The sequence below is a fragment of the Protopterus annectens genome, chromosome 6.part1 (genome assembly GCF_019279795.1).
Source record: "Protopterus annectens isolate FY-2018-M chromosome 6.part1, PAN1.0, whole genome shotgun sequence".
NCBI classification, from domain to species: domain Eukaryota; kingdom Metazoa; phylum Chordata; order Ceratodontiformes; family Protopteridae; genus Protopterus; species Protopterus annectens.
In genome coordinates this window covers 33,449,165-33,473,535 of record NC_056738.1, presented here as the reverse complement: position 1 = coordinate 33,473,535, position 24,371 = coordinate 33,449,165, and the positions used below count along the sequence as shown (strand labels likewise).

The 24,371-nt window shown below is 42.5% G+C and overlaps 1 protein-coding gene across 1 annotated transcript in view; it reads left to right on the top strand.

Annotated features, from left to right (window-relative positions):
- The window catches only part of CAD (carbamoyl-phosphate synthetase 2, aspartate transcarbamylase, and dihydroorotase), a gene marked incomplete in the record, with an annotated part of 2,299,829 nt that overhangs the window by 1,107,531 nt on the left and 1,167,927 nt on the right, over positions 1-24,371 (top strand).

Genomic DNA, 24,371 nt, shown 5'->3' with positions numbered 1-24,371 from the left:
CTTTCATTATCACATAAACGGTTGTCCAGGATTACACTGGAACCTGTTTAGAGACTCCTCTTTTTTTTTGTAGCAGATGTCAAGTGAATTGGCCTGTGTGGAGGTATAGGGCATGTCTGCTAAAAAGACAAACTGTTCTGCCTACAGATGTGTGGCACTGCTTAAGATTATAGTGTCCAGTGCCTATAATGCTTAGGACCAGATCATGACGTGGAATATTGCAGTATTTGACAGCATCTTCATCTGAAGACATTAAAGAGAAGTCAGGAAGACCATAAGTTGCACAAGACCCTAAGGAGACATCATACCACATTAGAACAGCCTGCTTTGTCTTGTAGACTTTCTGTAGCAATGTTGTGCCTACAGTCTCTCCAGAAGAAGAGAATGAATATGGAAAAGTGCCTCTAAAAGGAAAAGGTAAAGGAGATACTAGGAACAATCGGTTATTTGGAGACATCTAGATCTGAGGGCGTCAGTTCTGCAGCAGCATTTAACCAGCTCATGACATTGAAGCCTGTTATTGCCAAGACCTCTGACACTGCCTTTTTGGAGGCTGTAGTACCTCCAGACCTTGAACTGTACTAACGCTAGTGTAGTTCAGGGAACAGAACTCCTCCCAGTAACTGGGACTGCAGATTGTTTTAACAGTTGGAAGAAATTTGCTTTTCAGGAGCCTGAACTGTCTGATCCATATTGAAGTTTCAGCAGGATATTCTTAATGCAAGTCTTATTATATATTGTTTGTGGGTGTGGGGTAATGGCCTGAAGGCAGCTCTGATCAGCTAAGCCCCAACTCACTCACATCTGGGAAAGCACTGCATAAAATGAGGGTATGTTAATGTAGATGCAGCATCCAGTTCATAAGGATACATTTGTAGCAGAGGATGTGAAGGGTGCCTATACTGTTATGTTTAAAGGTTCGACTAAGCTAGATGCTTGTGTGTGTGCTTGTTTACTTATTTATTTGTTGATGGGTGTATACTGGGCTAATGATGACTGGGGCAAGCTAATGACCACTGGGGCCTTTATAAGCCTAGCCAAGCATCCCAGTTTCACAAGTTTATGTGGCTTAGAGGTTATTTTAAGGAGTATGTTAAGGTAGGGCAAGATTTGCAAGCTGCATCTGTCCATTATAGACATGGGTGCTAGGCCCAGGGTATACAAACGATTTCCCATCCACTCATCAAGATTTTTCTTGAATAGGGTTAGGGAGGAGCTCTGCTCCATGTAGATTGGGAGCCTGTTCAGAGAAGGGTAATTCTCTGAGACACATACCTGTTCCTCCGTTGTGTCCTATTTATACCACAAGCAAAGTTCATATCCCAAGATCAAGGAATTCTGATGCTATTGGTTTTGCAGATATGCAGAAGGTCAATCACAGTTGGATCCAAGGATGCCTTGTATACCACAGATCACCTCCTAACAGCCTGTAGAAAACAGTTTAGAAATGGGAGTCAATCTGCGTAAGACATGCCCTTTACACTGTGTTTTCTGTTTGTGAGTAACCTCTGCGGACATTGCAATTGTTGCATGTCTATTCAGGTGCATACCAAAGGGGGCTTTGTTCTCAGTTATGGACCTGAAAAGGGCTGAATGCAGTGGAACGAGGGCTTTCTTAGACCTAGATCCCACTTTTGCTTAGGAGTTGAGCAGTACAGAATGTATTTACTGCAATAGACCCATACTGGTTGAAAGCCAGGTTTACTGTCTACATGTGTGCCCTAATCCATGATTTCTGGTTGTACTGTTGAGGATGAGGTAATATCTTAGGGTGGATGACTTCCCAAAGGGTACTATTATACATTTCTTGGCAGTAAGATTTAAGCTGTGGCTTTGGCACCAGTCATTATTCTCTGTTAGTCCTTCGTGTAGGATGTTAGTGTCCTAGAGGGGATTCTGTGACTGCTCCTAGTTTACAATCACCTGCAAACTTGGTCAGCCCAGAGGCCCTTGATATTGACCTTGAATTCCAAGAAGTAGATGCCAAAAAGGAGTTTACACAGCACAGAGCTCTGAAGGACTCCACTAGTGATTGGCCTCTGCGTATGTGGTCTTTGCTATTTTAACCTCCTGTGTCTTATCTGAGAGCCACATAGCTATCCAGTGCATAACCTGGAGGTTTATGCCTTTATCCATGGGATTGTTTACAATGCCTGACCTGGGGTATTGTAACAAATGTCTTAGCCAGCTTAAGGTAGGAAGTATGTACCATTTCACCCTCATCCATTGCCTTAGTGACCTCAGAAAATTCTACTGGGTTGAGTAGGCGTGATTGCCCTTAATGAAACCAAATTGGGTTGGATCCAGTGTTTGAAAGTTTTCTATGTCCTTAGTAATCATTTCCATAAGTCTTTCCATATGAAACTAGTCAGACTTACGGGTTTGTAGTTCCTGTCATTTGGCTGTAGTAAACTTAATATGCCCTTTTGTTTATATTGAGATTGTTTTTATCATGCTGCTGTCATACTTCTTAGTCTTGGCTATAAGTTTGGTTTTTTTTCACTTGCGTGTTTTGAATCCACCAGTGTGGTTTGTTTTTTGAGTTAGATCTGGGCATAGTTCTGGTAAGCATAGCTGTCTCTCTGCATTTGACATGATTGTACTGGCCTTTGAGTAATTCTGGATAGGTAGTTGTATTTTCATTGTTCACTGGGCTTTTGGATTAAGATAGATGGAAGATGTATAGCATAGTAAGTTTTCAGTAATTTGTGAATGATTTAGTGTTGATAGGATACTTGGAATGGGTAAGGAGGAATGTGATGGTGATGAAAAGGAATCTTGCTAGTCTAGTTTTTAGTTCAAGTAGGAGTGTGGGCTTTGGCAGAGATGGAGAAGTAGAAATTTTAAGATTTTGTAAAAAAAAAAATTCTTGCTGTAATGTATGGGAGATGGTTAATGAGAAGCAGAATTAGAGGGGAACAAAGTGTGGGTGCCTCTGCATTTTTCTGTTTTGTGAAAACTTAATAGCATGCTAAGTGGCGTAGTTAGTAGTTTGGGGAGTGTGTATGTTAATTATGAAAATGTAGAGAAGACTGGTGCTAATTTAATTTTTTATGGAGTTCTGAATCAACCCCATATTAAAAAAGGCAACTGAAAGGACGTTTGGGTTATTGCATTCAGAAGAAAAATTGCAGCTGTTTATTTTGAAAATGGTGTTTGTGGAAAGTGTTTTTTTTTTTTTTTTTTTTTTTTTTTTTTTTAAGAAAATTGTTTTCTAAGAAACATGAGGGTATATGTAGGATTAGTACATAAGGTAGAGGATTATGACTGGGTCGTCAGTCGTAGTTCACATGTGTTCATGACATGGATGCTAAGAAGTTAACCTGGAGAGTGAAGGTTGAAAGATGAATCTCTGTGTATGAATCTAACACCCTAATATGACGTTATGATTAGAGATCTGATAATTATCTTCACGTACTACAAACTGGTTAAAAAATTAGATTTTAAAAAAAGAGCGAGGTGGTGTGTTGGCTTTGAACGCCAGAACGGTGGAGAGTGGTTGACATGTATTCCCTGGGTAAAGGGAAGCTGTTTAATTCAAAACAACCAGTGTAGTTACAGACAGCAGTTAGAAACGAGAGTTGAAACAAAGCTGTTTCTAACTGTTGCTGTTTACTGGTCAGCGCTGTCTTCTTTTACTGCAGACCAGATCATAATGGTGCATAAGAGGTGCTTAACAGTCCTCTAAATGCTAACGTTTAGTAGCGCTTTTTTAGTGTACTGTTGGTGCTCCATGCTTTACAGAGTAATTGAATGGAAACCTGGTATTGCTAAACTTAATGTTAATAGGAAAAAAGTGGTATAGGAATATTGTGAGTACTTTGTGTGTGTAGATGGATGGGGATCAGTGCTAGCATTTTTGGGGCCCCCAGCAAATATCAAGTTGTGGGTCCCTGGACACTTCAGTCTATCACCCTAGCACTATGACCCCTCCTACCCCACCTAAGCGCCCTTTAAGGTCATGCTTGAAACTTTTTGTTGACCAGGTTAGTTGCAGAATGCCACTAGTTCCTTTTCAGGGGAGACTCGAGGTGGCATTCATACTGACTAGGAGAAATTTGGCCACTTCATTGGGGAACTTCGCTTAACTCTCTTTTCAGTAAATGCTATAGGATATTTTATATCCATTTGTGCTACCACCAACTCAGGCAAATAAGGCCTTGGTTTACATCTTATCTAAAGCACAACACACTCAGGAGTGCAGCCCTCCCTTTTGCTGCACCATTGACAGCATTGGGAAACTTTTCACTGATGTCATCAAGGCCACTGAATGTAGGTAGTTTTCTGGCCAATTCCCTTCCCAAACCTGACATCACCATGACTGTCCTAAAAACCCAGCTATACTGTGATGTCACATCTCCCTGGTCCTTCCCCTACCCATACAGAAAGTAACGGCTAGAACAGGGAAACAGTACACAAGTCAAGTCTCCTGCTGTGAGCGGTCAATTACAGCAGGTAACAGCTCAGCTTACCCTTAGCACTTTGACAGCTAGGGGAAGTTAGTTGTGAAGGGGGATGGATGATGAGTCAAAGTGGTACAATTCAGGCTTCACAAAAAAAAAAAATGCAGCTTAGCCATTCTAAAAAGAAGCAGCAGTAAAAAGCACTTTGAAAGTCTGTTCTGTAACAAGTGCACTGTTTGTTTTTTAAGTAGTCCTTGAAAGGCATGAGATAGAGTCCTGCGTGATGTAACGTTTTACAGACTAGCACTGCATTGTGGGATACCTAGAGGCAGACTAAACAATCAGAATTACTTCAGGATGCCTGACCCCATGTGGTCAGACTCCGAAATTATGTATAAAATATTTAAAAACTTGTAAATAGTCCCAGAGTGGTGTTAAAATGTAGGAAACGCAAACCATGATGAAATAAACATGTTTTTTGAGTGTGTTGGTGATGTTCTGCTTTGTTAGGTCGCTTAGCCCAACAACAAGAGCCATTAAGAAAACAATGACATTTAAGTTTGCCTTATCAGTTAAAAATTGTCAGCATCACATCTCAGATATAGTGTAGCCTGGAGTCTGAACAAAGGCAGGGAAAGGGCGTTCAAGCTTAGTTTTCAGATGCAAATGTCTTTCCCTTTAATAAAACTCTGCCACAATGCAGTAATCTAACTCTTCTTACTTTGTCAGTATATGATTTTGCATTTTTTCTGCACTGTTGTTGTTAGTCTTTTGGCTTTTTCCCGGTAAGGGCTCGGTCCGCTAATGATTGGCAGTAGATTTTTACGAAACGCCGAGGTGCCAGCTCGACGCCCAACCTTCAACGAAGGCACGCCCATTTACACATGCATGTCTTTCGAATGCTACCCAGCTGTGGGGAAGGACATGCAGACTCCACACAAGGCCCTCCCAAGCCAAGCCGTTCTGCAAAAGTGCATGTTTCTTCTGGATTAACATCAAAGACTTAATTTTAGCTACAGTATTTATTTAAAACTGTGAATGCAACACAAACCATCTCAGCCCAAGTAACAACTAATCACAGGGGTCAGATTTCTCACACTTCAACATTAAACTACAGCTATAACTTTTGAAAAGGATAATTCACTTGGCTATGTTTTCAAGCCTGCTGTTCAAGCATTCCTTAAAATGCTGCAACAGAGATGGCCACTAATGAAAATCTATGGAAGCAAAATAGTAAAAATGTGGATTAATGCTGACAGTGAATAATAAGCAGTCACAGCAATGTTGTCAACTGAGAGAGAAAACAGTAAATGATCCCCTTATAAGGATTTCTTTGTCTTTCTAACTTGACATCAGGAAGGCGAAGACTTTGACTAAAACAAAACAATGCTAGCCATGGCAGTCTCCTTCAAATAATTTTGGGATATAATGAATAAGAAAGTAGTAACCATTTACTTTGATACGGAGGCATTAGCAATGCAGAAAAGTTAAAGATTTACTGAAAAACATGTTTTTTCCCCGGTGTTCTTCGTGTTTCATTGTTGCAGTCATCACATTTGGGTTATCTGCTTGCAGTAGCCCTCAGTCGGCCTGATTATAAAAGTCTTGGGTCCTGCATCGGTTGCTCTCTCATCTTCCATGACGTCAGCTTGTCAAGGGTATAAAGCATGCAGCCAACGCCATTTTATCAGTCTTTCTTGCCGTGCAGTGCCGGAAGCTGAAGCAGTTTGCAAGTGCTGGCCAGCCAACTCCTGAAATTTTCGTTTTCGAGTTTCAGAACCAAAGTCTACAACTAAGCTAAGGTACCCCTTGGGGAAACTTTTTCTTGCTCTAATCCGATGTCAGTAAACGTTAATTGTATTTCTTGTGGAAAGCAAATACCTCAAATATTTCTATTCGTACTGCCTTCCTTGCCTAGGCCCAGACCATGATGTTGCCTCACTGTTGGTTTTGTGCTCTATTTAATCAACGAACTATTCGTCGTCTGTTCATTTACGCTTCTAAATATTTTGGTACTCTGTTCAATTATCCAGAAATGGCTTTGGTTAGCCACCCGACTACCGATATTCCGAAAAAACGCAAAGATAAAAACAGAGACAGACCGCTTAAGTCCAAAGATGCTGATGACGCTTCTCCTAAGCTAGTCGCCAGTTTGCCGGAACTCAGTGAGGTGTTTTTGCAGCCCCTGTTGCCCGCTACTTCAGATTCACAGGCCTCTACTGAGACCCGTTCGGAGTCTGGTATGCCACGAGATGCTGTTTCTACTGTGGAATCTGCGGATGTCTCTACCTTGGAGGGGTCCGGAGCCGCTGTGCAGGCACCGGCTTCTGAGGGTGTATTCAAACCTACTGACTTGCATATTAAACAGACGCCATCTTCTTTCTTCTTTTAGGCCTAAAACTCTATCTATGCCTAAAAAACAATGCCCAGACCGCATAGTCAGGCCCCTATGCCTAAAAAACAAATTATAAGAATGGCTGAGGACCTTGTTACTCTAATAAGGGGAAGCCACCCTTCCCCCTCTGAGACCTAGGACTGATTTTCCTTCTAATTTTTCTGATCAGGATTCTGAAATTTCTGTTCTCTGATGACCAGGATTTGCCCTCATCTCCCTATGAGGATTCTGATGCAGAGGACTCCATTCCCTCTGCTTCCCCTCCAGAGGATTTCTCCTTTGGCGGAACCTTGCATATTCCTAGGGAGCATTTCCGCTGGGAAAGCCAGGAGTACTCTGACTCCAGAAAGAGGCTTAGGGAATTCTTACTCTTGCCTCAACACAAGCCTTTAGTTATCCCTTCTGTACTGGACATTGTAGATGATGCCTTCTCGGAATCTTGCCTGGCCCCTGGCTCCCTACCTGCTGCTCCCAGGAAACCCGATGGGTATTACAGGGTACCTGACTCTCACAATTTCCTCTTTAGAAATCCTACTGCGGATCCTGAGACCATTTCACAGGGACCCCAGGGCATTAAGGCTACTACTGCCAAAACTCCTACAACCTCTGATAGAGATTCCAGGGCACTGGATAGATGGGGAAAGAAGGTATACGCTTCTGCTACTTTAGCCATTAGGACTTTAAACTGCCAGTTTCATATGTTAAAATGTCAGCAGCATATTATTGGATTGCTTAAACAGAAAATGATGATGATACCTGACTGTGCTGAAAGTAAAGAATTACAAGATTTGATGCATTCTGCTGAACAAGTTTGAAAACATACTTTGCAATGTGGTTTTGATTCATTAGAGGCATCTTGCAGGGCTGCTGTCACTGGGTCTGTACTTAGAAGGCATGCTTGGCTTAAGGAGCAATCTCTGCCAGATCATGTTAAAGCTAAATTGCTGGATGCTCCCATAAACCAAGACTGCCTGTTTGGCAACCAAGCAGAAGTAGTACTTAAAAAGATGGAGGAAAAAACTAAATCTATGCAAACTGTTAGATTTCCTGCAAGTACAACCTGCCAGATTTAGTAGACATTGGCCCTCTAAGAATTGGTCCTTTCTTGCCTCTTCCAGGCCTTCTCAGTCCTAACTCAAAACCAGCAGAGCACCCAGGTTTCAGTCCCAAGGTACTCACAGGCCTAAACAGTGGGGGCTCCCACTTCCAAAGCAATGAGTAGTAAGACCCCCCCCAAATAGTAAACTATCTCAGTGACTTAAACTTTAAACCTTCCTAGCCCTGCTCAACTGACTGTTCCTTTAAGGGGAAAGATTGCCCGCCTTGCAAAAAATTGAGAACTCATTACCCAGGACAAATGGGTTTTAAATATAGTTTCCCAAGGATACAGACTCCCCTTTCATTCCTTACCAACCCCAAACGCCTGACCAGACCTAGCCCCAAATTGGTGGGCAGAGGCTCAAAAGCAAGTTCTGTCTCTAAGCATCAGAGCTATTCAACCTGTTCCAGAAGAGGAATGGGGACAAGGTTTCTACTCAAGTTTTTCTGGTGCCCAGAAAAGGCAATTCCTGGCATCCTATTCTGGAGCTGTCTATCCTAAACACATTTTTGGGTAAGCCCAAGTTTCAAGGTGCTAACTCTTCATCAGCTGCTTCCCATGTTAGGCAAAGATGTCTGGCTGGCAGCACTGGATTTAAAGGAAGCCTACCTGCACATCCCAATAAGGGAATCTTGCAGAAGATACCTACGCTCCTGAGCAGGCTACATGCACTACCAGTTCTCCGCACTACCCTTTGGCTCATCTACTGCACCCAGGGTATTCACCAAGTGCCTAGCTCCAGTCATTGCACTTTGCAGGCAAAGAAATATTCAGAGATACCCGTACCTGGATGATTGTCTAATTTAGGCAGAAAGCCAGGACATAATATTAACTCATCTGGCTTTTGTAAAGAAATTGCTAACTTCTCTGGTGTACACCATAATTGAAAAGAAATCACATCTTGCACCCTGCCAACAAATGGTATTCCTGGGAACAAGCTTGAATACAACTTCCCAGATGGCCTACCTCACGGCAGAGAAAAAAAGTTCATTTGACTGCCTACTTCAAACTACTGGCCACAAAGACCCAGCTGTCTGCAAGGAAAGTTCTGCAAGCCCTGGGGTTCATGGCCTCCTGCATTCTACTAATTCCATATGCAAGACTGCATATGAGGAAACTACAGTGGTATCTAAAAAACATATGGTGTCAACATTCTCAGGATCTAGAATCACTGATTCCTATCATAGCTTGTCTACAGATAGTTCCTTTGGTGAGCAGAGGCCTACCACCAGAACAAGGGACTGCCATTCACTCCACCCCCTGCTGCCTAAACCATAGCAGACGCATCACATTGTGTATGGGGGCTCACTTGGCAGGGCAGTGCATTCAGAGCAAATGGAACCCAAGTCAAATGCACCTGCATATCAATCAAAAAGAAATGTTAGCTGTACAGTATGCTGTGACCGCCTTCAAGGACCACATTCTTCCAGGACAATTATTGGTAAAGACTGGCAACACCACTCTTGTGATACATAAGCAAGCAGGGGGGAACCCACTCATACCCTCTCTGCAGGCTAGCTATGGCTCTGTGGAACACAAGCTTAAGCTACCAAATGCACATACAGGCCCAATTCCTGCCAGGAAAGCTAAATACACTGGCAGACAACCTAAGCAGAAGTCTCATGGACCCGCACGAGTGGAAACTGGAACCAAAGATATTCAGCAGGTTGAGAAACAAATGGGGGAGCCCAGAGATGGACCAGTTTGCCTCCCCCCAGAACTACCAATTGGACAAATTCTGCATAAGGACTCACCACAAACAAGCTGGGAAAGTGGATGCCCTGTCTTTCACCTGGAAACACCTATTAGTTTATGCCTTTCAACCTCTGCCTCTCCTCTCCAAGGTGCTACTAAAGATCAGACAGGGCAAACCAAGGACAATACTGATTGCACCAGACTGGTCATGCCAGCACTAGTACCCCCTCTTGCGCAGTGTCACTGCTGGCACAATGGCACCTGCCTCAGACCCCTGCTCTGCTGTGTCATTAGGTGGGCCAGATTCTGCACCCACAGCTTCAAACCCTGAACTTGGCATCCTGGCTAATTACCTGATCTCACCATTTCCATCCTTCAGTAAGCAAGTGATGGATGTCATTCTGGAGGCAAGGAGGCCTAGTACTAGAAAATCCTATGCTGAAGAATGGAAAAGATTCTGTTCCTGGAGCCAAACTCATGGGATGGGCACCGCAGTGCCCGTAGATTTTTCAGTACTTAACTGAGGTGCTTCACAAGGGCCTTTCCTTTTCCTCCATCAAAATTCATGCCTCAGCCATTTCAGCTCATTGCAGTACAGAACCACCCCTCTTCTCTCATCCACTGCTGAAGCAATTTCTCAGAGGGGCCAAAACCTTAATACCACCCAGGAGAGCCCCTACTCCAGCCTGGGACCTTAACTTTGTATTGTAAAAGCTCACTCTACCTCCCTTAGAGTCAGCTGCAAGTGCAGACTTGAAATTCCTTTCTTGGAAAACAGCCTTCCTTCTAGACATCACTTCAGCAAGAAGGGTGTCTGAATTACAGGCCCTCGTGGCTGTGGAGCCTTTCATCAGCTTTCATGCAGACAGGGTGTCCCTCTGGACCAATCCCTCCTTCATGCACATTGTGGTATCCAGTGTGGCCCTTAATCAGTCCATTCATTTGCCAACCTTCTTTTCTAATCTACAGAACAAAGGGGAACAAATACTGCTCTCCTTGGACGTGCACAGACAATTTAGATTTTACTTGGACAGGACTAAACCTTTCAGGAAATCTGAACAGCTGCTAGTTGCATTTGCTGCAGGGGCAGTGGGGAAAGCCATTTCAAAGCAAACCATTTTTAAGTGGATTGGCCATTGCATTCATTTCTGCTATAAGCACCATGGAAAATCTATCCCACAGGGGATAAGAGCACATTCAACCAGGGTTGCATCTACCTCTACAGCCTTTCTCAGAGGTGTCCCTCCCAGGGACATCCTAGAAGCTGCTACCTGTAGTTCTGTGCATACCTTCAAGCATTACCACTTGCCATTTTTTTCTAAATCCAGAGCTGGCTTTGCCACTGCAGTCTTGCAGGGCCATATAACTGGTCCTAATGCTATCTGATTACCTCCTCCCATCCTTAGCTTTGGGAATCTACCCAAATGTGATGACTGCAACAGTAAAACATGAAGAACATAGTACAGTTGTATACACTTAACATAAATGTAGATGTTAGAGTGTATTCACTGTTGCAGTCCTGGTTACCCTCCCTCCAGCCCCCTGACTTCTTTTGCCTTTACCTCTATTCTTGTTTACTATGCTTAAAGCTTTCTGGTGTATTTGCTTTTTGTTGGCGGTGTAACCTTGTATATAATTGCTTCCCATTATTGGGGCACCTGACATCTGGGGCAAGAAAAACTGATAAAATGATGTCGGCTGCATGCTTTATACCCTTGACTAGCTGACGTCATGGAAGATGAAGACAGCAACGGACGCAGGACCCAAGACTTTGATAATCAGGCCGACTGAGGGCTTCTGCAAGCAGATTTACTCAAATGTGATTACTACAACAGTGAATACAATCTAACATCTACATTTATGGTAAGTGTACACAAGTGTACTTTTTTGGGTGTGGTTCTCCTTTCAAAATGGCCACACTGCTCTCTGTCCCAACAAATGTTATAGTAAACTTCTGTGAATACTTCAGTTTTCTTCACAGTTTTCTTCACAAAACCTCAAAGTTGATGACCACGGTCTCAAAACATAAAACAAGCTGTGGTGACCTATGCACAAGTCTCTTAATTGCGAGGAAGGTTAAAGAAATTGACTGTATCTGACCAAAAGGATGATTTAGACAGTATTAATATTATCTTCTAAAATTGATGTTCGACTGTTCTTGTTCATTTTTCCAGACCACTGTTGACTTTCTCTTGGATTTGTAGCTGCTCATTATGTTGCATTTTGGAGTTGTCAGTCTTATTTATTACTTACTGCAACACAAGATACATCTGTGGGCTGGTAATAGTGTTCATGTTTTGCTAACCTTTGTTAACATTTGGACTTTGGTGTACAAGTTGCAATAATAAATTGATACCATTTTGTTGAGAAGATAGGCATTCATCTTTGAACTCCTATGTCTTTTTGCTAGTGATTATGTTTTGATCTTTGAAAACATACTGCTTTTTAGCTATTTTTCTCGCTCTTTTTTTATGGGCAGCATTGGACGTTGTTACCTCACAGCAAAAGGTTCTCCTGTTCGATTCTCAGCTAGTTTGAGGGGAGTGCCTTCTGTGTGGAGTCTGCATGTCCTCCCCGCGGGTCGAGTGGCATTACGAAAAGACGTGCGTGAATGGGCGTGCCTTTGTTGAAGGTTGAGCGTCGAGCTGGCAACTCGGCACCGTGAAAATCTGCTGCCAATCATTAGCGGACTGGAGTTCCGCTGTGGCGACCCCTAACCGGGAAAAGCCGAAAGACAACAACTATTGCCTTACCGTTTTGTAGTGCCAGACTTTTACTGCAGAACATCTGTGCAGTTCTCTTCCTACTTGCCACTTTTACTTTTATGTCATTAATATGTTCTTTATATTCTTTTCCATCCCTTATTTTCCTTAATTTTATAATTTGTTTCTCATTTTTTTTTTATCTTTTGGTGTCAAGGCTGTTAATTGTTTTCTTATGGCAGTTTTCTTTTTCATTAGTTTGGAGTCCAGCTACTCTTTTTTTATTGACTAATTTGTGCTGTTCTTCCACCCCACTTTTTGTATTTTTCTTTTGAACCTAGTGCTTTTCTTTGAGGCTTTGCTGGCTGTGGCACATTTACAGAGCATTTTATGCAACTGTTTGGCATCTGTTACCCCCTACAGTTTACTGCAAATTTATGCAGTACTAATTTGCATGTTTTCCACTGTTACAGAGATAGTTTAATTTGCCATGGTTGTACTTGCATCTTCTGTTTGGTGTTTTGATGCATCATTTACACCACTAATAATGCCATACATAGTTTCTTCCCCTACATACCTTGTTCTTTTGTTGCCCCTTATAGATGCAAGTACAGAAATGCAAGGCAAGTAATGCTGCAGCCAGGTAGGTCCATCTTTTGCATGAAGTATACCTGAAAGACTACAACTTCACAATGACGTCTCTTTGCCCCCCCCAGCCCCCCCCCCAAAAAAAAACACTGAACAGAAGCAGGTATCTGAATTAGCCTGACATTGTCACAAGTTTTACAAATACAATATTGCTATGATGGCTTGGTGGTTAACTACTGTGACTATAGTGTACAGGGTCCTGGGTTTGAGCCTTGCAGAGGCAGTTTATTTTTGGGTTGGGAGGGTGGCCTAATTGTTAAGGTGTTTGCCTTACAAACACGAGGTACAGGGTTCGAGTCTCACAGGGGATAACTGGCTAGGCTTAAAATGGCTCGCAAGGGCAGTTAGCCTAGTACTAATCTATGAACCTATGAATCTATTTGTGCATTTTTTTTCACCACAGCCACCAGCTGCTATTGCTTTCCTCTGGTGACTTCCAAAGGACATAGTCAGCGACTTCCAAAGCACAAAGAGAGCTGGGGAGAACCATATGACAGTAGGTTTCTCTGGTGTGCAACTCTGCCTTTGAGGACTTATGAATAAAGTCAGCTAGAAACAATTGGAGAGAAGAAAAGATAAAGCGTATGCTGAAATGGGGGTCTTTATGTGGCGATTTTTTAAACTGGGTGTTGAATCAAGTGTGAAATGTAAATGCAGAGATGAAGAAAGATAGTGTAGTAATACAAACGTACAAGCAAATAGAAACAGTGCAAACAAGCATTATCCTAAAAAATATGATAAATGGAAACAACACAGAAGTAGAATATCGCATCACAGCAAATGTATGCAGCTGTAATCAACGATAAACAAAAGTTATTCTTTTTTTGCATGCAGGAAGTAGGTAAACCGTAAACCTGTTGATGTAAATAATTCTGGGTAATTAAGTTAGGCTTATGTAGTGTTTTAGTAAACTACTCCTATTTTCAGTAATTGTTATGGGATCTTTTACATCCACCTGTGCTAACACCAACTCGGGCAGATGGAAACTTGGTTCAGGATCTAATTTTAGTAAAAATTTTCCATTAAATAAGATTAACAGATTTCCTTTTCATTCCAGTTGTGAATTAGAGGGATTCAAGAAACTGAGTACAGGGACACGTGTCTGATTTTATAAACCGCAATATCAAAAACCTCATAAAACTTAGACCTTCAACAGTTTGGTTTTGTCAAGGAAAGGTCATATCTGTGTAATACCAAGGAACACAGCAAAGGAAGCAGCAACCAGCTGAAATGATAAAAAAACTGTTTAATCCATGTTAAGGACTTTCTTCCCTCTGGAATACAAGGGACTTCATCATAACAATGTTACACAAATCAACCCCGCCATTTATACCTATTTAATCCACATACTAATTGAATAATGAGTAATTAGTGAAATTGAAACAATTGTATGCTTAAAATCTGGAACTATGTTGCTTAATAAAACAATTACGGAAGTATTTATTTTATCAAGTTGTGTAATGGTGTTTGTTTTTTGTTTACATTTGGTATTAAATTATGTAGTTATTGTTATCCTTAATTCAGACCAATTGTAAATGGAAGAAAGTCAAAAACAAGTTTTATTAGTAAGTTTCTAGATGTCCAATTTTCAGGCTGGTTTAAAAGTCTTTCCTTACATTGTTAAAGATTCCAGGCAGTTTTTGGATATGGTGTGGAGAGTTCAAATGGAAAGGGACATGATAATTGTTACTATTGATTTGTGTAGTTTGTTCACAGTGATACCACATGAAGTGGGTTTAGCCTGGTTAGAGACCCAATTACATAACACAGCAATTTATAATCAAGATCAGATAAATGTGTACGTAACCCTCCTAAAAACAGTGTTGCAAATTAACTTTATCTGTTTTGAGGGACAATACTATAGACAAAACACAGAGGTGGCAATGGGTGCGGCCTGCGCCCCTGTGTATGCCAATTACATAATGTCACATTGGGAACAAGTATACATTATGGAAGGGACATTCCATTCCAAAATTGTGTATTATACAAGGTTTCTGGATGCCCACTTCATTGTTTGGAAAAGTACTGAAGAGGAATTATATCAATTTTATGATTATGTAAATCACACAGTGAACTTTTTACAATTTACCTACACGCACAGTAGAACAAGGATATCGTATTTAGATGTGGACTTAATTTTTGATACTGCATGTTTTGGATTGGAATCAGGAATATTTAGAAAATCAACTTTTTCTAACTCGCATTTGCAGTATAATAATGGTCATCCAAATTTTCAAAAAAAGTATAGTTACAGGCCAGTTGGTATGTGCTGCAAGAATGGTGAGTTCTGATAAAAAGTTTTTAGAATAATTGACTATCTTGCACATGTTTACAACAAGGGGGTACCCACAGGAATTTTTGACCAAAATTAAGGAAGAGGTCATAAACAAACGTACCATGGGCATTTATAAACCCATTTTAGGATGTACAAATGGTTTACCCAATGAGACTGTGGTTACAAAGATAATGGACATCAGTGTAGGGTTTATTACCACCCTTCAGTTTAGGTGCTACATAAATTGGTGACATCAGAAGCAACTGGGACATCTTACAATTTGATCACAATGTGGGGCTGAAAGTAGGTAAACAACCTAAAATTATATATAAAAAGGATATATCTTTCAAAAACATATTAGAGAGATCACAAAAATACAATGAGATTGGTGCCAATAGGAGAAAAGGTAACTTTAAATGCAACAGATGTAGCTTTTGTTCACACACATTAGAAACGGGATAAGTTTTTACTGAATGGGAGATCTATCACAATTTATGGGCATTACAGTTCTAGCATGTCGAATGTTGTTTACATGGCCAAATGTCCACAATGTCTCATATTTTATATAGGGAAAACTAGTAGGCTATTTAAAAATAGAATAGGGGAACATTTGTTGGACATTAGGCATGAAAGGTCTACTAATGCCTTTGCTAAGCATATTAAGACAGTAAAGACCCACCAGTTCAAATATCTGGTAGTGCAACATATTGAAAAAGACCCACAAGGGAAATGTATAGATTTACATCTTGATGTGTGTGAACTAAAACGGCAGTTGCAGTGTAATGCAACAGAATATCCTGGAATAAATGAAGCTATTAGTATTTCTTGCATTTTAAAGTTAAACATTTTAGGATAATGTTATTTCTTCATTCACCATTTGTTTTATCAAGTTGTTGTGTAGTGGTGTTTAATGTTTTTTGTTTACATTCAATATTAAATTATGTAGTTATTGTTTTATTTAGCAACATAGTTGCGGATTTTAAGCATACAATTGTTTGTTTCAATTTCACTAATTATTACTCATTATTTAATTAGTATGTGGATCAAATAGGTATAAATGGCTGAGTTGATTTGTGTAACATTGTTCTGATGAAGTCCCTTGTATTCCAGAGGGAAGAAAGTGCATAACTTGGATTAAGCAGTTTTTTATCATTTCAACTGGTTGCTGCTTCCTTTGCTGTGTTCCTTGGTTATATAGTTTGTGAACTTGGTTTTCGTATCTGTGTAATGCAATAAACTTCTTCAAAAGGGTTACAGAGAAGATGGATGGTGGTCATTCAGCCAATATGGCATATATGGATCCAGCGAAGGCATTTTGACACCATCTCCCATGCTGGTGTAATATAAGCTAAAAGGCCTAAATGTAGACCCTTATGTGGAAAGACAGATAACTAAATGAGGGATAGAAGCTACATAAGGCAGTACAGAGTGCCCCCCTTTTTGTTGTACTTCTCTGACCTCCAAATTGCAAACCCAGACCTATAGCTGACTAGATTTGCTAATCACCATGAGCTCGGTGGTGGTGTTAGATCACCCATAGGTACAGAATCAGTACAACAAGAACTCATCCTTACAAGCCAGTGGTGTACAGAAAATGGTTAAAACCAAGTTTAAAAAAGTTCTTAAATCTAAACTGACACAGTAGTTGGGAATCTTGGAATCATAGTCAACATCTCCCTCCTTCATCCATGTAACATCACTAGTTAGGAAATCCTGTCTAGCTCAACTGATTTCTAAATGCATCTCATGTTGGTCTAAAGAAGATGACAGCGCTCTCTGCACTACACACTGATTGCATTAGAGTGTACTGTCTCCTTTTGCAGGTATCTGTCCCGATGCATCATACAGCTAAAAAGACGCCAGAAGTTCTAACAAAATACTACTAGCTTAAAGATCTTTTGCTACCATGACAGGCTTTAAAACCTGACTTGTGTAGATTTCCTGATTGAAATCACTGTTGCATTTATTTCTGACGTATGGTTTGTCACCTCTAACATCCATCCGAGGTACCGAGCTTTACCTTCCCTAGGCTTTACGTCTGCGTGACCTCACGTTGTATGTATTTGGGTGTAAAGATGGACATACTAGCATGGTTCCTCAGACTGTCTTGCTGCCAGCCCAAACGCAGGTCATGCTTCCATCGGGCTGTTTAATGTTTGGTCATTAGTACCTTTGCTCCGTTCGTTTATGCAGTTAAGTGCTCCATTGAGGAACCTTCCTTTTTGTCTTCAAAATTGTTAAATTTATAGATCTCAGCTGGAAGAGGTAAGTGTTGAGTGCACATGGCTGATTCCATACATGGACTTGCTTGCCAACTTTTTTCCTAAGCCTGGAACACTATCGCAAATCTTGCTCTGTCATTAAATCATTTGTTCCAAAATCCCTTAGGTCTTTGCTTTCTACTGTCAACACTTTCCTTGAGACTAAGCGTCTTAAATGCTTGACTCAATCCAAGATGGCGGACTCTGCTTCTTTGGACAACCCTCTGCTGTGGAAAAAAAAGCTTGAGGCCTTGAGCAGATCCACAGTACAGTCTTTCTGACTGATGTACATTCTGTGATTTCAGAACCTGCAGTACATCAGGCTGCTTCTCACTTGCCTGATGCCGAGACCCTGTTGGAGGCCGGTGTTGCTCCTGAGGCCTTACAGTCTGCTAGTACATCTGAGAAACCGTGTCTTATTTCAGGAGGACTGCACTGCATCCCTCAATTTCTAGTTTGAGAAGAAATCCCAGGCTCTCTAGAGGTCAGACATGGTTCTTATCTTCTGTATTTCATCGAGGTGGACGTTACGCTTAAAAATTAAAAGCAGAAGACTAATCATGTGTCCTCACCCTCAACAGCTAGAGATAAGAAGTAGATGGATTTTTCATAACAATAGTATGTCTATGAAGCCCTCCCTCCTTCGGGTCTGCAAAACAGTGGGCTACTCCTCTTAAACCTACTCTGGTTTTTCTTTTCCTCTGACGAGGAGCAGGACTGTGACCATTCTCTGGACTTTTCTCACCTAGACTCCAGGAAAAAATCTCTTGCGATGAAGGGGGAACACACTTGCCTGATTCCCCTATAGAGGAGGCTTCTTTTGGGGAAACTGTACAGATAATGGTGAAACATTTTGGTTGGTATTCCACTCATTTTTTAATTCAGAATAGGTACTACACCCTCTTGGAGTCCCTCCTGTGCTTGAGGCTTTTCAGGACACCTTTCAGTCCACTTCTTCAGCACCTGACTCTCAATTACCTGTTCCTAAGAGACCAGGCAGGTTTTACAAAGTCATTGACCTGAAGTATCAATATAAGAGGAGACAAACCCTTCTGTAGTATCTCTCTTCAGTCACTCACTCTCCCCCCAGATAAGCCCTTCAAGCTGCTAACCAGTGCTAATGCCCTACCCCACTGATAGACTGTAGGGCTGTGAGTAGATGGGAGAAGGTTTGCACCTCTGCTGCCCTTGACTTTAGGGCAGTTAATTACGGACTCAAATGACAAAGTTATTTGATTTATGTTCTTAACTCCTTAGTTATCTTGGATCCTGCTATAGCAGACTCTGTAACAAATGCAGTGCTTACTTTCACAGGCCACTCAGATCGCCAGACAGATTTAAGTGCAGTTATGATGCTTTGGATGCTTCTTCAGGGCAGCTGTCATTGAATCTGTTATTCATAGAGATGCATGGCTTCACAGTTAAACTATCCCTAAGTATTTTAAATTAAAGATTCTGGATTTGCCCATGGACAATGACTTGTTTTGGTACTCATGTAGCCAGTCTGTTAAACTCTTTTAGACCAAGGTAAGACCATGAAAGACTGCAGACTGATCCTACTCTCCTCAGTCCCTAGATACCATGGGAACTACCCAGCTAAATCTACTTCTTTCATTAGACGGGATCCAAGGACAGTCCAAAAACAAAGGATAACACCCAGAAAAAGATACTGTGAAAAATCCCAAAGGGAACTTCCAGGTGGGAGGCCTTCTTTTGAAGGCAAAAACGTATAAATACTCATGCAATGTTCCTCCCCTGTCCCCAACCCCATTACAACCCTTTTTCTAAAAGGCTCTCTCTTCCTGGCCAGGTGGGAAGCTATTACCAGAGACAAGTAGGTCCTATCCATCATTAGGGATGTTTATGCCATGTCTTGGCAAGACATGCCCCCTCAGAGAGGCATCCCATTGGCGCCTCCAAATCCAATAAACCTTCTCACTCCCATTATTGAAGACCTCTTGAATCAGGATACCATTGAGCTAGTACCAAAATAATTCCTGAGAAAATGGTTTTATTCCAGGATTTTCCTAATTCCAATAAAAGTACAGTGGAGATTCATCCTGCACTTGTCCATCCTGAACACTTAACCTGAAGATGGCAGCTTTCAAAATGCTCTCCTCAAACTCTTATATTATTCTTCCTCCCACAGACTTTACGTCATTAGATGTCAAGAACTCCCACCTATACATTCCTATTCATCCCTCTGGATCCTTGCGTTTTACTGCTCTGCTTTTTTTTTTGCTCTTTCCACAGCCCCAAGAGTGTTCGCAAAGTACCTAGCGAATATAGTAGTTTTCTGCTACACTCAAGGGATTCAGATTTTCCCCAATTGGATGACCTTCTGATCCAGGCCATCACCCCAGAGATTCTTTTAAAGTATAATCATTCATCTTCCATCTTCTGAGAGGTCTGGGTTTCACCATAAACTACCAAAAATCACACGTGGTCCCTACAAAGGGCTTGGTGTTTCTGGGATGCAGGTTGGACACAGAAAATGCATGCCTGCTTGCCTCAGGAGAAGGTTCTCTGTCTTTATTGCTACGTACAAGGCCTCTCCTCTGCATCCCATTGCTCTACAAGGGAGATGCTAAGGACTTGGGGATTCATGGCAGCCACAATCCCTATGCTCCTCCCTAGCCAAACTTCACATGAGGAAAATTCAGTGGTACCTGATGTCTGTGTAGTCGCAACACTGTCACCCATTGGGCACTCAGATTCCCCTTTTCCCTTCTCAAGGAGTTTATGTGGTGCAAGGGACAAGTCATCATCAAACCAGTATTGCCTTTCACACCTTTGCTTCTTTAAGTTCATATGGATGCCTCAAAGTGTGGCCAAATTGGACAGTATTACACATAGTGCAGGGGAAATGGTAACCCCCTGTTCTCATGTTGCAGCATTCTCACATGTGGGATCCTCCACCTCAGGTGATCCGAATGTCCGGCTGATATACAAAAACTTACCCTGGCTGCTGTAAGGTGCGTGGGACGTCACACGCAGGGACCATAAACCGTGGGCCATAAATGTGACGTCCACACCCACAGACCTCAGAATTTCTCTGCCGCAGTCTAACATCAGCTTGCTCACTCAGCTGCTCGCTGACTCCAACAAAGATAAGTACCTTGATGGGGAATTGTTTTTTACTTTTGTCTAAAGCTTGGGTTGCTGTATAGCGTTAAGTTAGCTGATTCTGTCCATGTCATCTAGGAAGGAAAATGCAAGTGCGGTTGTCGGATTTTGCACAAAGAGAGCCATGACCTCTGCTTGTTTTGCTTAGGCTCGTGCCACGACTAAGTGTTCCATCTGCCAGTCCTTTGTTCTAAAACATTGCGCAGCCATTTCACAGCCCTTAAACTCTTAGTCAAAAACCAGTGTCTGAAGTACCTGGCCCGCTGTATGGATCTGGAATCTGCCATCTCGTCCGAGCCGCCAAAAAAGAAGGCCAGGGTAGTTAAGCCAAGTATGGACGTCCTGCCAGCTTGTGGTCTAGGGTCTGAGGAGCTTCCGTTAGGCCCGACGACTTCGGAGTATACTACTTCGGAAGCTGCCCTTGTTTCTTTGGCCTGTACGTCCGCGGAGGTACCTGCGATGTCCGTCTGTGATGTTGGGGGGAACCAGGTTTGCCCGAATGGCCAGTACTACTGTTGTCCTCCGTGCAAGGCACTTCTATTTCTGGTCTGATATCTGATAAAAGGCCTACTCCAGTTCAGCCAGGACTCAACTCCTTCCCTAAAGAGGAAGCAAAAGACAAAGCACATATCTTCCCCAACAGAAAATGTGCCTGACTGGCAAGCATTCTCTCAGTCCCTCTTTCAGGCCTTTTTGGCCCCAAGTCCTATGCCTTCTCAATCTACTGCCCTTCCAACCTTTAGCCCTAGGCCTGCTTCTGCTGGACCTCTGCCTCATACAGAACAGGAGCATTCTTCCTCCTCCGAGTCTTTTTCCTGTGCTTCACAGCTAGTTTCCCCTTTGGAATACTGCCCTCCTGATGAGAATTTTTTGGAAGGGGATTCTCCACCTGAGGACATAATCTTTGGGGAGACTATCTCCAAAATGAAGGAATATCTCAACTGGGATTCCACTCAAATGACAGAGGTGCAGAAGAGATATTACAAGCTTCTGCAGATGGAATATCCCTCCCCCTCTGCTATCCCTCCTGTAATACCAGCATACTTGGATGCCTTTGTTTCTGCTTCCAAGACCCCTGAATCTCAACCACCCTCACCAGAGAGACCTGACAGGTTCTGCAAAGTTCCTGATGACTTTAAATTCCTCATTAAACCTCCTGTGGCAGACCCTGCTGCGATTGCTGTCTCAGCAGGCAAAGACAGTCCAGGCAACTTCCCTCTTCATTTCTACTGCCATCAAATAGACAGTAAGGTGATGCACATATTAGGAAAGACTTGCACTTCTTCAGCTCTGGCTTTTAGAGCCATCAGTTACCAAACACATATGGCTAAGTGTGCTGTAGACCTAGCCTCCCAGGCCCCAACACTGCTCTCCTCATTGCCAGATTCTCCAAACAAAGCTCAAGTTGCCTCTAAGCTCTCTTTGGCTGCACAAGTAGCCAGGCATTCAATGAAATGCGGCTACGATGCTGCTGAAGCATCAGCTAGATCTGCATCAGCCTCAGTTCTGCGCAGGTACTCCTGGCTCAGGCTACAGTCCTTGCCAGATTTTAAAAACAAAATCATGGATGCCCCTCTTGACAAGTTCCTTTTTGGAAAGCAGTTGGCAGAGCTTTTTAAAAATCTGCAAGAGAAAAGAAAAGAGTTGCAGGATCTCAAGCATCTCTTCGTCTCCCCAGTCCCTAAGCTTCATAGCAACTACCCAGCCAAGCCAAGTTTAGTCAGAAAGGCCTCTGAGGGGCCCCCTTTCCTTTAAACCAAGAAAAAGTACCAAAAAGCCACCTTCCTCCAGGACTGGCTCCTCTCACACTCCTCCAAGGCAGTCCTTTCCTGATGGACTTAACAGTGACTGACTGGCTAGATACCCTTTCTCATCTTTCTGTTTCTACCTGCCTCTCTCACGGTCTTCCCCTGTGGCATCACATCAGCTCAGACAACTGAGTTCTTTCAATCATGGATTTCATGACTTGGCAGGAAAAGCCTTCTCCAAAAGGTATTCCCCTTCCCTCAAAAAAAAAAAACAAATCCATTTCATACCTCAGGAGGTCATTCAGGATTTGCTCCAACAAGGTGCAATAGTGAGGTTTCCCCCAAGATGCGAACGTCAAGGCTTCTATTCCATGCTCTTCCTAGTTCCAAAAAAGGATGGCTCATGGAAGCCCATCCTGGACCTCTCTCAAATCCCTTTCTCCAGGTACCTACTTTCTGCATGCTACCCCTACAAACCCTGCTTCCACTCTTGACACCCAATGCCTTCATGGTGACTTTAGACCTGAAAGAGGCATATCTTCACATCCCTGTCCACCTATAGTTTTGCAAATTCCTGCATTTTGCTGTGCCATCCTCACAGCATCAGTTTACTGCTTTGCCCTTTGGTTTATCCACAGCACCAAGGGTATTTACAGAGTGTCTAGCCCCAGTAGTAGCCTTCTGCAGAACAAAAAGCATACAAATTTCCCCATACTTGGATGATCTCTTTCAGGCAGATGAGGCAAGTACTTTAAAAAGACAACTCACATTAACAATTTCACTTCTAGGAAGCCTGGGGTTCACTGTCAACGTACTCAAGTCCTCCCTTACTCCATTCTAGGACCACATTTTCATGGGTTGCAGAGTAAGAACAGACCTGTTGAAGGCCTTCTTCCCACCAGAAAAGGTCATTTCTCTGACCAGCTATTTTCAGGATATACTCCTAGCCAGCTCCATTTCTTCAAGGGAATTTCTTTGCCTTCTGGGTTTCATGGCAGCCACTCTTCCCATGTTTCCTCCTGCCAGGCTACACATGAGGAAGTTCCAGTGGTACTTGAAGAATTTTTAGTCACAGCACTCACCCCCTAGAATTTCAGGTGCCCTTCCTTCCCTGCCTGGAGAAGGAAATAAGGTGGTGGATTCAGCAATTCTACCTGAATCCAGGACTCCCATTACAGCCTGTCCCTGCAGATCAACAGCTGTATACAGATGCATCGGATCGGGGATGGAGGCACTATGAACGGACTCCAGGTGCAGGGTCAGTGGGAGCACCGCCTCCAGAACAAACGCATAAATATCAGGGAAATACCTGCTCATCTCCTAGTCCTGAAGGCAATTCTCCCCCTCATACATCCAGGCCCCCTCAAAATCTTCACAGACAACACCACAGTCCTGTGTTATATCGTGGTACATCAACAAACTGGGTGGGACCAAATCTTACTTTGCAGACTGGCCATGCAAGCATGGGAGTTGGCTACTCACTCCAGTATAACCCTACAGGCAGTGTACAGCCCATCACCGAAAAACGATCAGGCGGATGCCCTAAGCAGATCATTGTCTCAGAATCACGAATGGATGTTGCACATAGATGTCTTCCTGGACACAGTCCACCAGTGGGGCACTCCACAGATCTGTTTGCCTCCCCTCAGAACAGACAACTACAGCTATTTTGCTCAAGGCACCCCTCCCCACAAGCTTGTAGAGTGGATGCTTTCTCAATTTCATGGAAGGGGATGTTCCTTTATGCTTCCTCCCTTTCCCATAATACAGAAGGTTCTGCTAAAAATTCAGCAGGACAAACCAAAAATCTTGCTGATGACCCCCTGTTGCCCAAGGCAACACTGGTTCCCCTTTCTATTGTCACTAGCCAAGGGCAATCACCACAAGTTGCCTCACAAGGTGGACCTAATCATACAACACAAGGGATCTCTTACCCACTCACATCTCCAAACACTCTGTCTTACCCTGTGTATGATAAACTTCTGACCTCTTTCAGACACCTTTACTCAGAGGATGTGC